Source organism: Protomyctophum bolini, assembly GCF_963924005.1.
Source record: "Protomyctophum bolini genome assembly, chromosome: 11".
In the NCBI taxonomy this organism is placed as follows: domain Eukaryota; kingdom Metazoa; phylum Chordata; class Actinopteri; order Myctophiformes; family Myctophidae; genus Protomyctophum; species Protomyctophum bolini.
The window spans coordinates 34,332,224-34,347,135 of NC_137872.1; the positions used below are offsets into that span (position 1 = coordinate 34,332,224).

At 45.8% G+C, this 14,912-nt stretch overlaps 1 protein-coding gene across 1 annotated transcript in view; it reads right to left on the reverse strand.

Moving 5' to 3' along the window:
* The window catches only part of shank1 (SH3 and multiple ankyrin repeat domains 1), a 106,406-nt gene that overhangs the window by 80,160 nt on the left and 11,334 nt on the right, over positions 1–14,912 (reverse strand). The window lies entirely within an intron of this gene.

Here is a 14,912-nt window from a genome sequence, read left to right on the forward strand (position 1 = left end):
GTAACTTTTCCTTGTGCCATTAAAAATCACACCTGTGTGAATGAACTGAGTGGTACAGGCTGCTCTAAACAGACAGACATACATACGCAGTTACACACACACACACACGGCCAGGGCTGCTCAACAACAGGGTGAGTAGCTGACGTCGAAACCTCGTTTTGGGATGGGAGTGGGTGTGTTATTGGGGTTATCGAATGGACGCCTCCTTCTAGGTAGCCTACCAGCCTTGTGGAATTAAGGTCACAGTACCTCCTGAAGTTTCAAACTGTAAATGGTGGTGTCCCAGAATCTCTCCGCACTATATTTGCTCTCAGCTGCGGCACCAATCTGACCTAGACTTAATCTACACTACACTGTACAGTACCCATTAGACTTACACAAACCTTGCAGCGTTGCACATGACTTTTACTCTCAGTTGCAAACATATAAGCTGATGTAAAGCGCTCTACTATTCACAGTTAAATTGTATGTTGCACACTGTAGAGGAAATCTTGAAAATCACACCCGTGTGAAGTGAGTGGTGCAACTCCGTGTGTGGGTCCCTGGAGGGGGGGGGGGGGGGGGGGGAGTACGCCCCCAGGGTGCCGGCCCGCGTCCGAAACGGTAGAGAAATGACAGAGTTACAGTGTGTGTGTGTTTGTGTGTGTGTTAGGTTGCGCACTCGTGCTCAGACCCACCCACACAGCCACCCAGCCACCCACCCACACACATAGCTCCGTAAGGGAGTAAACAAGAAAGTGGCCGCACACACGCTGATAGCCAAAGTGCCAATATTTTATTTCTTACTCTTTTTCCAAGATTCCCTCTGCAGTTTATTCTCCTGTAAGGCCTGCAGGCACCGCTTATAAGGACTTTGGTGTGCGTAAGCATCCGTCCTTGTGCATATAGTACACTTAATATTGTGACATTTTAAGTGCCTTGAAATACATTTTGTCCAATCAATGCTACAGTAAAAATACGTGTGTTCTTTAATCTTTACGCTTGTTTTTATATTATGCTATACCCATGCTGGTATCACAGCCTGTGGATCCGTTCTCAGAGCAATCTGACCTAACTTGAAAACAGCCCACTGAGTAACGTCATGTAATGCTGAGTGCATTAGTTAGTGTAAGCCTAGGCAACCACCATAACGTATGCCTGCGAGAAATCAAAGTGCTCTCACACATCACGATAACAACAGAGACAGGCAAACATTTGTCTATCTGATTCAGACACTCTGAGGCATCAAACAAAAGCGTGGCAGTGAAGCACGCGTACGGCAAGGATTTACAAAACGCATAATTGGGAAAAGCAGGGAAAAGGAAAAGCGCCTGGGAGGGTTTTCCATGTGTATAGACAAAGACAACACTACAGTATATGGGTTTATAGTGAAGACATGCGTGTGTGTGGGTGTCTGAAAACACATAGGCACACTATAGCTCACTCCTCGGGATTTGAATGACCTCATAGCCTAATTCCTGGTGGCGTTGCATGTAATATTTTCTACCACAGGGTGGGAAAACACAGCCTCATCACGCAGCCGATGTAAAAGGATTTACCCGATCATTTGTGGACGGGATTTACCCGTCTACAAATGACAACTGGACCAAAGGGAGTGAAAAAAAGAAGCCAAAAAGAAGATTTTGGACACATTTACACATCCCTAATATTCAACTCTGAATTTTCATTTATACTCCTGCATGGCAAGACAGTGTCACTTGATGTTCTCAGCTTCAAAATCAGTTTTTTTTTTCAGCATGCGTCACAATACGGAGTATAGGCTCCGTTCGGCTCCAGTAAGAGGTTGGCTGGTTTTCGGTCCAATCAATCAAGTTGCGAATGATTTCCGTACATGGTCATAAATGGGACACAGACAAGACAGAACAACAATGGACCTCCATATCACCAGTAAGACGCTCAAACGCGGGAAGCGAACGCAGCTGAGACCCTGCAGATCATGTCTGTCTGTCTGTCTGTCTGTCTGTCTGTCTGTGTGTCTGTCCCGCTGTTACTGTATATGTGGACCTGGCCCCTTTTGTGCCCATATATGGAGCTGAGTGGACCTGGCCCCTTTTGTGCCCATATATGGAGCTGAGTGATTGCTGATGCAACACACTCCATATTTGGATAGCGGGACAGACAGACAGACAGACAGACAGACACACACACAGACAGACACACAGACATGATCTGCTAGGTCTCATAGTAAGTGCTCACTGCATTCGCAAACACTGCGTTCTCAATCACTGCGTTCGCAATCACTGCGTTCGCAATGATCTTTGGCATCAGTCCGTCTATATCCCTGTTTTGCCCATATATTATGGAGATCACCGATATCACCAATGTGACATCGTTTACGTCATAGACTGGCCTCCATGATTTTGAGTATACTGTGCTCTTACAACAGGTACACAGCGGCCGCCCTTCCTTGCCCCTGCAGTGAGGAGTTTCACTGGGAGGAACGGAACGCAAGCAGAGGAACATGCCATTCCACTCAGTGCACACGCTGCACCACCGCTCAGTATAGGCACCCTGACCGACGTGTGGGAGTCAAAGTGCAACAACCACAGATCACCCTCCCTCCCTGCCCATGCTTCCCACCCACCCACCCACCAACAGCTGTGCTTGTCGGAGCCAAGACAAGACAGATGCACCACCACGGATGATGATTCATTCAAAACCTTCAGTATGTATAGTGTCTTGTGTTGGCGGATATGAACTTGACCCCACTGCACGCCCCGGATATCTATTAATTTGTTATTTTCAATGGTGGAGAAAGACACTAGATTATGTAATTTTACCAAATTACTCCTCCTCCACCTCTCTTCCTCTCTTTCTCTCTCGTTCCTTTTTAGTCCATACCGGGATATGAGTAATACTCAGGCTGGTGGGGATTGAAGTGGTGAGATCAAGTTGAGTGGTAGAACCACCCACTTGCGGCTTTGCCACCATGGCTCCGGTGAGGGCAGAGGCAGGGCCATTATATTGTTGGCAATGCAAGGGGCCGATGAATAAGTAAGCGACTATGGGGATAGCTGTAGGGAAGGAGAGACTGACTGAACATACGAGGGGCTGTGAAATATTAAATGGCGGGTAGCTGCTCCATGGCTGCGGGCGGTAAACAGGATGCAACCATGTGTCAAAAAGCAAGCCGAGGATCCCTTTGTGTGAACTGGAGGCCTTACAGAGCACAGCGTGCTGCACACCCTGTGAGGAAGAAGCACAGCGGCTCATAGCGAACTGTATAGGTTTGCTATTTTTGAAAAATCGTTAAAATGTGCCTTTCCGAAAATTGTCATGATTTAGAAAACTTTATTTTTTTCGACGTCAGGCCTGAATGGGTACCTTCAACCTGACGTTGAAATAAATAAAAAGTCTTCTGAAAGAATATAACTATGTTCAAAGATTTGTGCCACATTTTCACGATTTTTCAAAAATAGCAGACCTACAAGCTATATGAGCTTGTAGATCTGCTATTTTTCTTTTTTTTTTTTATAATATTTGTTTTATTCGGAAAGTGCAGTATAATTGTACATATAGCATTTCTACAAACGATATAAGAGCAGTTCCCAAGATTTTCTTCTTTTCTTTTTTTTCCCCACCCCTCTTCCCTCCCTCATCCCCCCTCCATGTGGCAACATCTCCAATGTCTCTGTATAGTATAGTCCTTTTTCCTATATAAGACATCGAGTCCACACTCAAACAGAGACAGGCACGTCAGTAATACTTCAGGTGGTACATTTCAGGAGGACAAAGAAAAAAGAAAGAGTGGGCGGAAAAAGACATAAGAAACAAGATCTGCTATTTTTCAATAGCTAAAGTATAACATAATGCTTAGTTAAAACACCAAAAAGGGTTCCCGCCCCAAAATGGGTTCATTGACATTGCTGCCCCCCCCCCCCCCCACTTCATTCACCCCTTTACGTTAAAAACAATCCTTTGAAATCAAACCATCAGCTGAGTCAGGGCAGCGTTAAGAAATGTTGATCTGCTGGAGAAGATGTGTCCAGATCAGCTCCCCGAGCCTAATTGACACCTCGCCGTACAGTCGTACACACATGCAGCATTATAAATTGGGCTTAACGAGACAATGATTTACATGAAAGATGTCATGATTAACATACAGTAGGCAGTCTGGAACAACGGATCATCGCCTGTGACATGTAAATAGACACGAGAGTATAAGCGAGGAAGAGCAGAGCTACATATAGGGCCAAAGGTTGGACAAAGACGCCACGGCGTTGTTTGACCGAGTGTGGCGAGTCTGTCAGCTTCCATGTGGTTCCGCTGCCGCTGAATCAGCGCTTTCTCCTGAAGGGGTCTGTGTGTGTGGTTTCACATTTAGAGGCTTTTGAATAGAAAATCTATTTCCCCCGGAATAACAGTGAATGGATTTTTCTATTCCACGGATATTATAGTAGCATCCCATACGGATATGCAGTATTTAAGCACCTTCCACCACCCACTCCATTCTCAGCAATAGACTCGCCAATGAGATGATTGTCTGTAATGCATATACGACTTTAAATTTACACTTTCACCTCATATTCAACAAGGAACAAGGAAGTGAGGACGCTGGCGTCGACTGTTCGCCGCTTCACCTCCCAATGTATGAATGAATGAACCATTGTAAAGCGCTTTGAGCACTTGGAAAAGCGCTATAAAAATGCAATTCATTAAGGCATCACATCACTAACATATTTTGTGATGTCATGACCATGACCATGTGTGTGTGTGTGTGTGTGTGTGTGTGTGTGTGTGTGTGTGTGTGTGTGTGAATACAAGACTCTCCTCTACTTCTCTTATTAATGGGCTCGTAATTGACAGATATCAGTTGAGCAAAGATGAGAGGCCATATGACAGCGGCGAGCCACAGATTGAATCTGATTGAATAAATTATTATCATGGAGGGAGAGAGAGAGAGAGAGAGAGAGAGAGAGAGAGAGAGAGAGAGAGAGAGAGAGAGAGAGAGAGAGAGAGAGAGAGAGAGAGAGAGAGAGAAAGGGAGAGAGAGAAAGAGGGAGAGATTAGAGATATTAAGAGAGAGAGAGAGAGAGAGAGAGAGAGAGAGAGAGAGAGAGAGAGAGAGCAAGATCATGGTCTTAATCTATGCTATGTGGGCCAATCAATACTGCTTCACATCAAAAGACTCTGGCCTTTTCCCCTCCTCTCTTCCCTCCCTCCATCCCTCTCAGCGTGTCTATTCTCCTCTACGTCCTCCTCCATCTCTACCCTACCACATATCTGGTTACCCTGGCAAGGAAGAGAAGAATAAATGTCAACAGATCGATTTAATTTTGGGCCAAGTAGAGATGTGTGTGTGTGTGTGTGTGTGTGTGTGTGTGTGTGTGTGTGTGTGTGTGTTTGTGTGTGTGAGTGCGTGCGTGCGTAGGAGGAGAGGTTTGTGAGAAGGGAGAAATGTCACATTATTTGTGTACTAAAGTGTACTAAAGTAGGCTATACAAACAACAAACAGGCTACTGTTTGTTGTCGTTTTTAACCCATTTAGTCCTGACGTCGGAAATAAAAAAAACGTGTGCCTTGAAAGAATATATATTCAAAGATCTGTGCCGCATTTTTACGATTATTCAAAAATAGCAGACCTACAAGTTCATAGAGCGCCACTCGGTGGCGCGCTATGAGCTTGTAGATCTGCTATTTTTCAATAGCCCAAACTGATTTTGAAAGGCTCAACCAGTTCACCGACAGTTTTGACTGCATTACCTGTACTGTTAAGAATCGTGTTAATAAAGTATTCAATCAATCAATCAATCAATCAATCAATCAAAACCAATTGGGAACAAGTGTGTCGTTGTTTTCTTTCAGTGAGCAAACCACTCTGACATAAGTCAAACACGCTACCCGCGACACTTTATGTAATTGACGTGTTCAGCAATTTGGCACGCGTTGTCTAATCCAGGGGTGGGAAACTTTGACGATGGAGAGGGCTGTACTGTATTTGAAGTATTTCCACACTCACTCCGTATTGCATATTACTGTTGCACTGTTGCTATAATATTTGAATTGAAATCCTGAATATTTATTTTGCTATTTTTTTTTATTGGAATTCTGTAAAGTAACTTTACAATAACTAATTTCAAACACATTTAGTTATAGTTATGTTAAGATACCCTGAAGAAGGCATCCGGTTTGCCGAAACGTCGATTCAATAAAGAATTCTTGCATCGTGACTATAGGAGTTGTGCGGCCTCTTTCACTTTTTTCACACACAGCTGAAATCCGTCATATATCAGTATTCTGATATTAACCCGCGGGCCCGCGTTAAGTGATGGTGGGGGCCGCATGTGGCCCCCGGGCCGCCAGCTGGCCATGTATGGTCTAATCAATGTGTGACCGACCACACACACTAGAGCTGACCTTACTGTGATGTGATGTAAGCAACACAGTCTGCAGCCAAACAAATGACCATGGATAAATTACTAGCTCGCTGTGTACGTAACTGTCTGTCTGTCTGTATAACTGTCACACTCTGTCTTCAAGTCTTGCTGAGTGGGCTTAAAACACTCTACAGGACGTCACAAATTAAAGGCGATGAGACACATGGCTCAACTATGTTACACCTCTAGGTTCAGGTTGCCTTGTTTAGCCATTATTCATGCCATTTTGTAAACTGTCTCGACTACGGTAAACTAAAAAAGGCTCGTTAAAATTACCCAAAATTCTCCCATGCTATGCTATTGACTAACATAAGCATTCTCTAAGCGATTTTGGGGCGGGAACCCCTTTTGGTGTTTTAAACATTATGTCATAATTTAGCTTTTGTACAAGCTCGTAGCGCACCACCGAGTGGCACGCTACGAGCTTGTAGGTCATGCTATTTCTGAAAAAACCTGAAAATGTGGCACAAATCCTGACAGAAAACTGTCAGGATTTAGAAGACATTTTAGAAATTTCGACGTCAGGCCTAAATGGGCCTAAACATGAGTGACATCTTCCACGTGTATATCTTTCCTTTTCTCTCGTCCCCTGTGTCAACACGTCTAATCATCTAGCCATAACGACGTGCAAGCGACGGCAACGGGAGACAGACGGTGCAAGACGTTGTATATCGATGTGCGTCCACTGTCGTCTGAAGTGTCACGGCCCACTCTGTGTCCGATATCCTCCTGGCCTGGCAGGAAACGTCTCATCCATCAGTTCCCATTCATGCTGCCACAGACCCCTCCACTTGTTACTATAAATACCGCCAGCTGTGCTTCTATTATTAATGCAGCATGCCGGCCAATCCATTCCAGCTGGGATATTGTGAATTCATCCTTGCAGATAAACGTTTAAAAAATGCCCTTTACTGCCTACTGCTGCTGATATAAACAAAAACATGTACATGCGCACGGTGCGCGCGCACACACACACGCGTCACGCACGCGCGCACACGCGCACGCACACACGCACACACACACACACACACACACACACACACACACACACACATTTTGTACTTGTGAAGTACTCGTGTCAGTGAAGAGGGACAGGAAACAATTAAGGGCGCGGGCGGCAGAGAGAGAGAGGAGAGACATGTGGGACAGGACAGCTAGGGGCAGACCCACACCTGAGCCTTTGCTCTCACAAGCTCTCTGTGCAATGTACACAAACTGGCTGAGCCACGCAGGCACCTCAGTGTTGTTCCCGGTTTTATTAAGTTATCTTCCACGTTTTATTTTGTACTCTTCACCTGCGGTGCTATTTCAGGTCCTGCCGTCATGCAAGGCTATGTAAAGACATGAACTGGAGGCAGAAGTTCAATGGACTGGATTGAGGTCAGGGAGAGCCGGGTCATTCAGGAAAATATCCGTGTGACAAATATGCCAGCTGGAATTGCTAGTGACATTCATGTGCTTACTTAAAAAGAAAAAAATTGCCGGGTGCTTGAAATACACCTGGACTACATTTGCACCCACCACTACTCACGACTGTAATGACTTTACTGATGACCATGAGGTCATGATTGGCTGCCTCCTAGTGATCTTACTAGCGACCTAGTCATGATTGGTTGCCTCCTAAGCCAATGATAGTCTGATCTCTGAACGGCATAAAAGCCTATACTCTGAACACTGCATCGTGGAGCGAGTGGCAACAGAAGCTAACAGAAGCTAATGTCATGAGCTAGAGGACAGCCATAACAAAACACAGTGAGTGAACCAACAAAAGAACGTCTGGAAACAAACCAAAACGGGCGCTACAAGAGCTTGTTGCACCTGGCAATTATGACATGAGTCATTCTTGTTTTACATATAGCCTCGCCTTCAAGGCCATGTCTGCCTCTTCCACCAGATCATCTACACCTACGACCGGTTAGTTCATTTGCAATTAGTGGCTTTCAAACTTTTTGTGTCCAAGGGAAGGCAGTGGCACACCGATAATGACATAGACAAAGAAAGGTAGACGCCTCCTCCGGCTCGGGGTCATGTGTATCGTATCGTTTGGCGGCTGCCATTTTTGTTTCTTGCTGCCGTCATATTGAGCTCTAATATGGCTCACTTCCTCCTCAGTGATATCACTTCCTCCTCAGTCTAGCTCAGTGATACCTTTCCAAGTCCCGGAAAAAGACGCACTGTGACTGGCCAGTAGTCACTTTGAGTGGCAGCGTGCCGTGGCCTCCATAAGATACATATTCTCCAATGAACTGCAGCGGAGAATGAGAAGTCTATACCTTTCTACAGTAACCGCTTTAACATATTTAGCTGAAAACTACATCATAACCGCATTGGACCTGCAGGCAACAGCCCAGCTTTAATGATCTTAAATCCCTTTATTTTAGATTGTTTTGTAGTAATCGTACAACATAAACATTACAAAGACTTTAGTTGTTACTGTACAATACTTTAAAACAGTTGTCGTATAACTCTTCTATATAGATGGTTCTGGGACTGTGAACCTGTGTCTGACCAGGCTACCTGCCTCCCAGTGAAGACCTGACTATTTTTTAATTCCACCGTGTGTGTCTTTCTCTGCACCTGAGTTTAAGCTGTTTAGAAATGTTACCCATAAGTATGCAAATGGCACAAACGGAAAGGAGCACACACCAGTAGTATAGTGACAAGGTGCTGACCACAGGAGATAAAACGTTGACATATAAGACATAAGAAACGGTATGCAAAAATAACTAGAAAAAGTGCTTCTCGGACCACAGTTCTCCGCCAGGTCAGGTAGGTTATTGTAGGCCAGCAAAAACCACCATGATTAAATGATTCAATGTAGGGTGGCATTTCGTCCTTGGCCTATAAGTGTCAATATGCGTGCAAAGTCTCACGGCAACTTTGGAAGCCAATCTAAGCTAACCGGAATGGAATATGAAAAATGTATCTGACAGGTCCGTGTCACTACCACAACTAATGATACTGTGTACCGATTTGCGTACATAATCTGTAGTAACATAAAAAAAAATGTTTTGCTCACTCGGCCTCCTGGTATAGTGTTATATGAGGCCAGAGATGTGCGTGCACAGTTTCACGTCGATCGTGCCAAAGGTGCTCTGGAGATTAGCTGTGCACAGAGGAACGGACGAACGGACAGACGGGACAGGCAGGGTGCACAATCTATAGTCTCTGCCTTGCCTTCGGCCTGGCGGAGACGACAATAAATAAACTGTGTGAGCTGCAATGTATAGAGGCGGAGTTGAGCAGAGACTATACGGTTGCATTGAAGCAATCTTTTCTTCTATTCCGTTATTCCATTTCTCGGTTCCTTCAGATACAAATCAGCGGCAGCTGCTTAAATGGGTGTGGGGAGAAGAAGGCAAGTGAAGAGCGTGTGCTACAACAATGTCAGAAAATGCTAGAAAACTATGGCTGAAACCCAATCCTCCACCCCAAAAAAAACCGTCTTTCCTGTCAATTTGCGGTTGAGTCAGTGGCTACGGTTCCCCCCCCCCCCATGACATAACGCCACGTCCAACCCAACAGCAACCGAGTGGCAGAGATTTACACAATGCCAGCCGTGCACGGTCGGTGCGCTTCGACAACATCAAACATTCTACCACCCAAACCCAGTAAGATCCCATCAGATCAGGCAGAGATCTGCAGGGACTCCCACTGCTGCTGATGCTGCTGCTGCTGCTATAGCTCTGACTGTGCCAAGACCCCCCCCCCCCCCCTCCCACCGCCGACTCCTCCCGCTTCCCCTCTTTTCTCTGCCTTTATACGCGGTGATCACCATCGGTGGGCCAGGCTTCTCCTACCCAACCCCATGCTGCTAAAAATAGCTCCCACTTTGATGATGCAGTGGTGACTGCCGGGAGAACTCACATCGCTATAGCCCCCTCCAAACCCCCTCCGACTCTCAATGGCACAATTATTACTAATAAACCGGGAGCCAATCCGCCGTGTCTCTCCTTGTGGGGAAGCATGTGGACGATGCCCTTCACGCCAGCCCCCCCTACCCCCACCCCCCTACTCCCTCCCACCACCCGATTACTGTGAACGGGGCAATAACTGTGAATGGAGTCATTAGAATGCGACAGATGTGGACTGTCTGTCTGGGCGGGGCTGAAGAAAAAGGTATTTGCATGAGTAAACGACAAAAGATAGATGGTCACCCATATAATGTTAGAGTGAACAGCATTTCCTATGGCAGACTGAAACAGAGACGCACGTGTCGCACGTATGCGCGCGCGCACACACACACACACACACACACACACACACAAGGTAGGTTTATTTTTTACACTGGAGTGACTAACGCCGACTGTATACACACAGCAGTGCCCAGTATAGCCATGATTGCAGCAGCAGCGAGCTACAGCTTTACTCTAACGGCTACGGGACTTGAGGAGAGCGGAGAAGTGCCGTTAATGGGTCATTTTCGCGGATGTCTAACACGAGACGTTGCCTCTGCGCGGCTTGTTGCTCTTACAGCACTTAAACCAATATGTGTGCTTCACTTCAAGCTAATGGTTCTTCTCCGAGACGTGAAGCCAGATAAAGAGGAAATGCACCGTCAGTGATGCATTTCTTATAGGACTGGCACCTATACAGTAAACTCGGGAGATTATAGAGGAGCTTTGTGACCTGAAGGGCGCCTGTTTAAATCCATGACCTGGACTGGCAAAATGGAGGTCACCAAAGGCCAATGGTTTTTGTGACCCCTCATTTCCAACAACCCCTATTGAGGTGCCCTTGAGTGAAGAAACTCCCATACTGAAACGGCGACTGTGGTGAACATTCTCTGTTCATTACTCTGGTGTTCATTCTCAGGTGTGAATGTTTTACGTTGTATAAATGTGACACAGCCCATGCTCAATCAACACTTTTTTTGGGGGGGGGGGGGGTAAATGACAGCGCTGAACCGAGAGCCTTCCTCTCTACAACACTGCCTGACACCCAATTAAAACCTGACAGAGGCATCACTCTGAGATGATGAAACGCATGCAGACACAAGCTGATGATTAATAGAGACAGAGGTATCTCACAAAGAGATAGGTGAAAAGTGATAAATGACAGTGATATCAGGAGAAACAAGAGATTGAGAGAGAGAGAGAGAGAGAGAGAGAGAGAGAGAGAGAGAGAGAGAGAGAGAGAGAGCAAGAGATACAAGAGAGGGAGAGGACAACCTCAAGTAGGACAGAGCGCAGGGGAGGCCTTTTGTCCCAGATCAGTCGTTTACCGCGGGCAGGAGCGAAGGAGAGGAAAATAGGTAGAAAAGAGAAAAGGAAAATGGAGAAGAGAGAGTAAACGAATGGGCTAAATCTGGAGTTATGAACTATATATCCCTGCAGAGTAAGGTAGCAAATATTGAAAAGTTAAACTCCATTCCCCACACTGGCAGATAGGTAGGGACAAAAATAAAGCAACCGACAATGAATGTAAATCTGATTATGGGAGTCTGCTAGGCAGTTTTAAATGAGTTTGAAACAATCCAATTAATACAAATGAATCCACCTTAACTCAACTCAAGGCAGGTTTTCTAGTTTGGACAGGTAGTCACTGTACAGTGTACACCATTGTGCAGAATGCAGATACAGTACATCTTCAAAATACCTTGTTTCTCTGAAATGAACATGTGGTAGACTAGAAAGCAATTTTTGTTCCTTCATCCCTGAGGAGAGATGCGTTATTACTTCCTACACCAGGAGGGATTTGCTTGGGCAGAAATGGCAACTGTGCGCAGTGGTTGTCGGTCGGTAGCAGCAGAACTAAAGTATGGCACTCCATAACACTTCCCAACTGAGGAAGAATTAATGGCATTTCCATGCCAACGCGGGCTGAATGTTAATTCGGTCACCCAGGAAGGCAAATCATGGAGGTTTACTGGACCTTGACTCTCTTTATGCCAAACAAAAAGCAGAAGTACAAAAACCATGACAGTCTATTAGAATCCATGTTAAAAACCCATTGAACCAGCTCAGCTGCCAGCCAACTTAATTGAGCTCACTGGGATTATAATAATGACTCAACTGAATTGGAATTGGGATCTACCTTTCTTTACTGTAGCCTACTGTCAAACTCATGTGCACGCTTACCCTTGTGTGTGGGTACAGCTAATCTCCGGCACCGCTAACCTGATCGATGTCAAACTTTGCACACACACTCCCTAGATGCACCTCTGCCCCAAATTTTCGGCCTGTTATAGCGCAAACCAGGAGGCCGACTTTTGTATCCTAATCCTAATTGGCTAACGTTGGCTTTCAAAGTTTGCAGGATTGGCCCGCTTTGAACAAAAAGCCTCAAATCATGAGCGCAGCGTGCAGTTTACGTGAAATCTTTCACAAACTTTCCTACTATAGGTTGAGGAATATTATAATTTTTCATGCTTTTGAAAACAATTGTTTTATCTTTAAACATGTATTTTAGGCTATGATTCCATCACCAAACTGGATTAATATCGTTTGAAATTGCGTGTTTTTACTCGGTTAAACTGGCTATACCATATTGTATCCAATCAATCTAAATGCAAATATTTATACTTGAGTGTAGAAATGTTCTCAAGGTTGGAGGTGGGGGATACAGGCTGGGACTCGGTATTTCTAAAGCACCTGGCTTTGGCTCTGACTCTGTGCACCATGGGGACACAAGATTAGGGAAGCACTGTACAAAAGCATTTATCAGTTCCTCTGAACTATGTAAACCATGTGCTGGGCTGGGCTGAGTATGGAGGTGTGAGGTAGAGAGCTTTCTAAATCTCTGAATCTCAGCGTGGCTTTGGGTTTTCTGTATTGTCACTTGCTCTACAGTAAATGGTAAATGGTGCATTTATATAGCGCCTTTATCCAAGGCACTTTACATAGATTGTGCATCAATTCACCCATTCACACACACACACATTCATACAGCGATGGCGGCGGAAACCATGCAAGGCACCAACCAGCACATCCGGAGCAATTAGGGGTTCAGTGTCTTGCTCAAGGACACTTCGACACTAACTCTGGGGGAGCCCGGGTTCGAACTGGGAACCTTGCGGTTTCCATCCAGACACTCTACCCCTGAGCCACCGCCAACAATCCATCGAGAGAGACCAATGACCATGTTGTGGTGCCGTGCCTGGCGCTGTGTGTCGCCAACAGTTGTACAAACCACACAGATTAATTTAACCACTAAAGCCCTATATACAGTACTTCACCCCACAACAATAGTGAAAAATAGCCAATATACAAGCTCGCAAGCTTGTAGATCAGGTTGTTTTTTTCCAATTCATATTGTATAATGACATGCCCAAGATAAGGACGCCAGGTTGAAAGTTGTTAAATGCGAGTTGCACATCACCAGCATCCTTTGATTATGTACTGTTATGTAACCAAACCCTAACCCCAACCCTAACCCATCATAGCACCATTATGTTATCTGACTATGTCGTAGATCAGTGGTTCCCAAAGTGTGGCCCCGGGGACCCCCAGGGCTCCTTGAGGGAGTTCCAGGGGGTCCTCAGCTAAATTATAGACCCTTATGGGTCTGTAACTCTAAGAGTGTACATTTGTACACTCTCAGAGTTAAATTAACATTGATTTTACAAAATAAATTGGGGTCCCAGAGATAGAAATGCCATTAAACATGGGGTCTGTAGACTAATATGCGTGTCAAACTGGGGGGGGGGTTCTTGAAATTAAACGGGTTGAGAATCACTGCTAGAGCCGTAAAAAAAACTTCCCTTATGGGGGTCCCTGGCATGTCTTTTCAAATGGGGGGTCTGCGGGCTAATGAGTGTCAATTTGGGGGGTCCTTGACATGAAAAAGTTTGGGAACCAGTGTCGTAGACGTAGATAGATGCCCCGACCCATAGAATTGTTTAAAAAAGATCAATGGTTACACTTTCTGCTCCGCTTCAGTAAGCTCAGAGCTGTGTGGCCCCTACACACAGTAGGATGTTGGCCCCTACACTCAGTAAGCTCAGAGCAACCTTATCCTCCTGTTGGCCCCTACACACAGTAGGATGTTGGCCCCTACACTCAGTAAGCTCAGAGCAACCTTATCCTCCTGTTGGCCCCTACACACAGTAGGATGTTGGCCCCTACACTCAGTAAGCTCAGAGCAACCTTATCCTCCTGTTGGCCCCCTACACACAGTAGGCTGTGTGGCCCCTACACTCAGTAAGCTCAGAGCAACCTTATCCTCCTGTTGGCCCCCTACACACAGTAGGCTGTGTGGCCCCTACACACAGTAGGATGTTGGCCCCTACACTCAGTAAGCTCAGAGCAACCTTATCCTCCTGTTGGCCCCCTACACACAGTAGGATGTTGGCACCTACACTCAGTAAGCTCAGAGCAACCTTATCCTCCTGTTGGCCCCCTACACACAGTAGGCTGTGTGGCCCCTAGACACAGTAGGATGTTGGCCCCTACACTCAGTAAGCTCAGAGCAACCTTATCCTCCTGTTGGCCCCTACACACAGTAGGGTGTTGGCCCCTACACACAGTAGCATGTTGGCCCCTACACTCAGTAAGCTCAGAGCAACCTTATCCTCCTGTTGGCCCCTACACACAG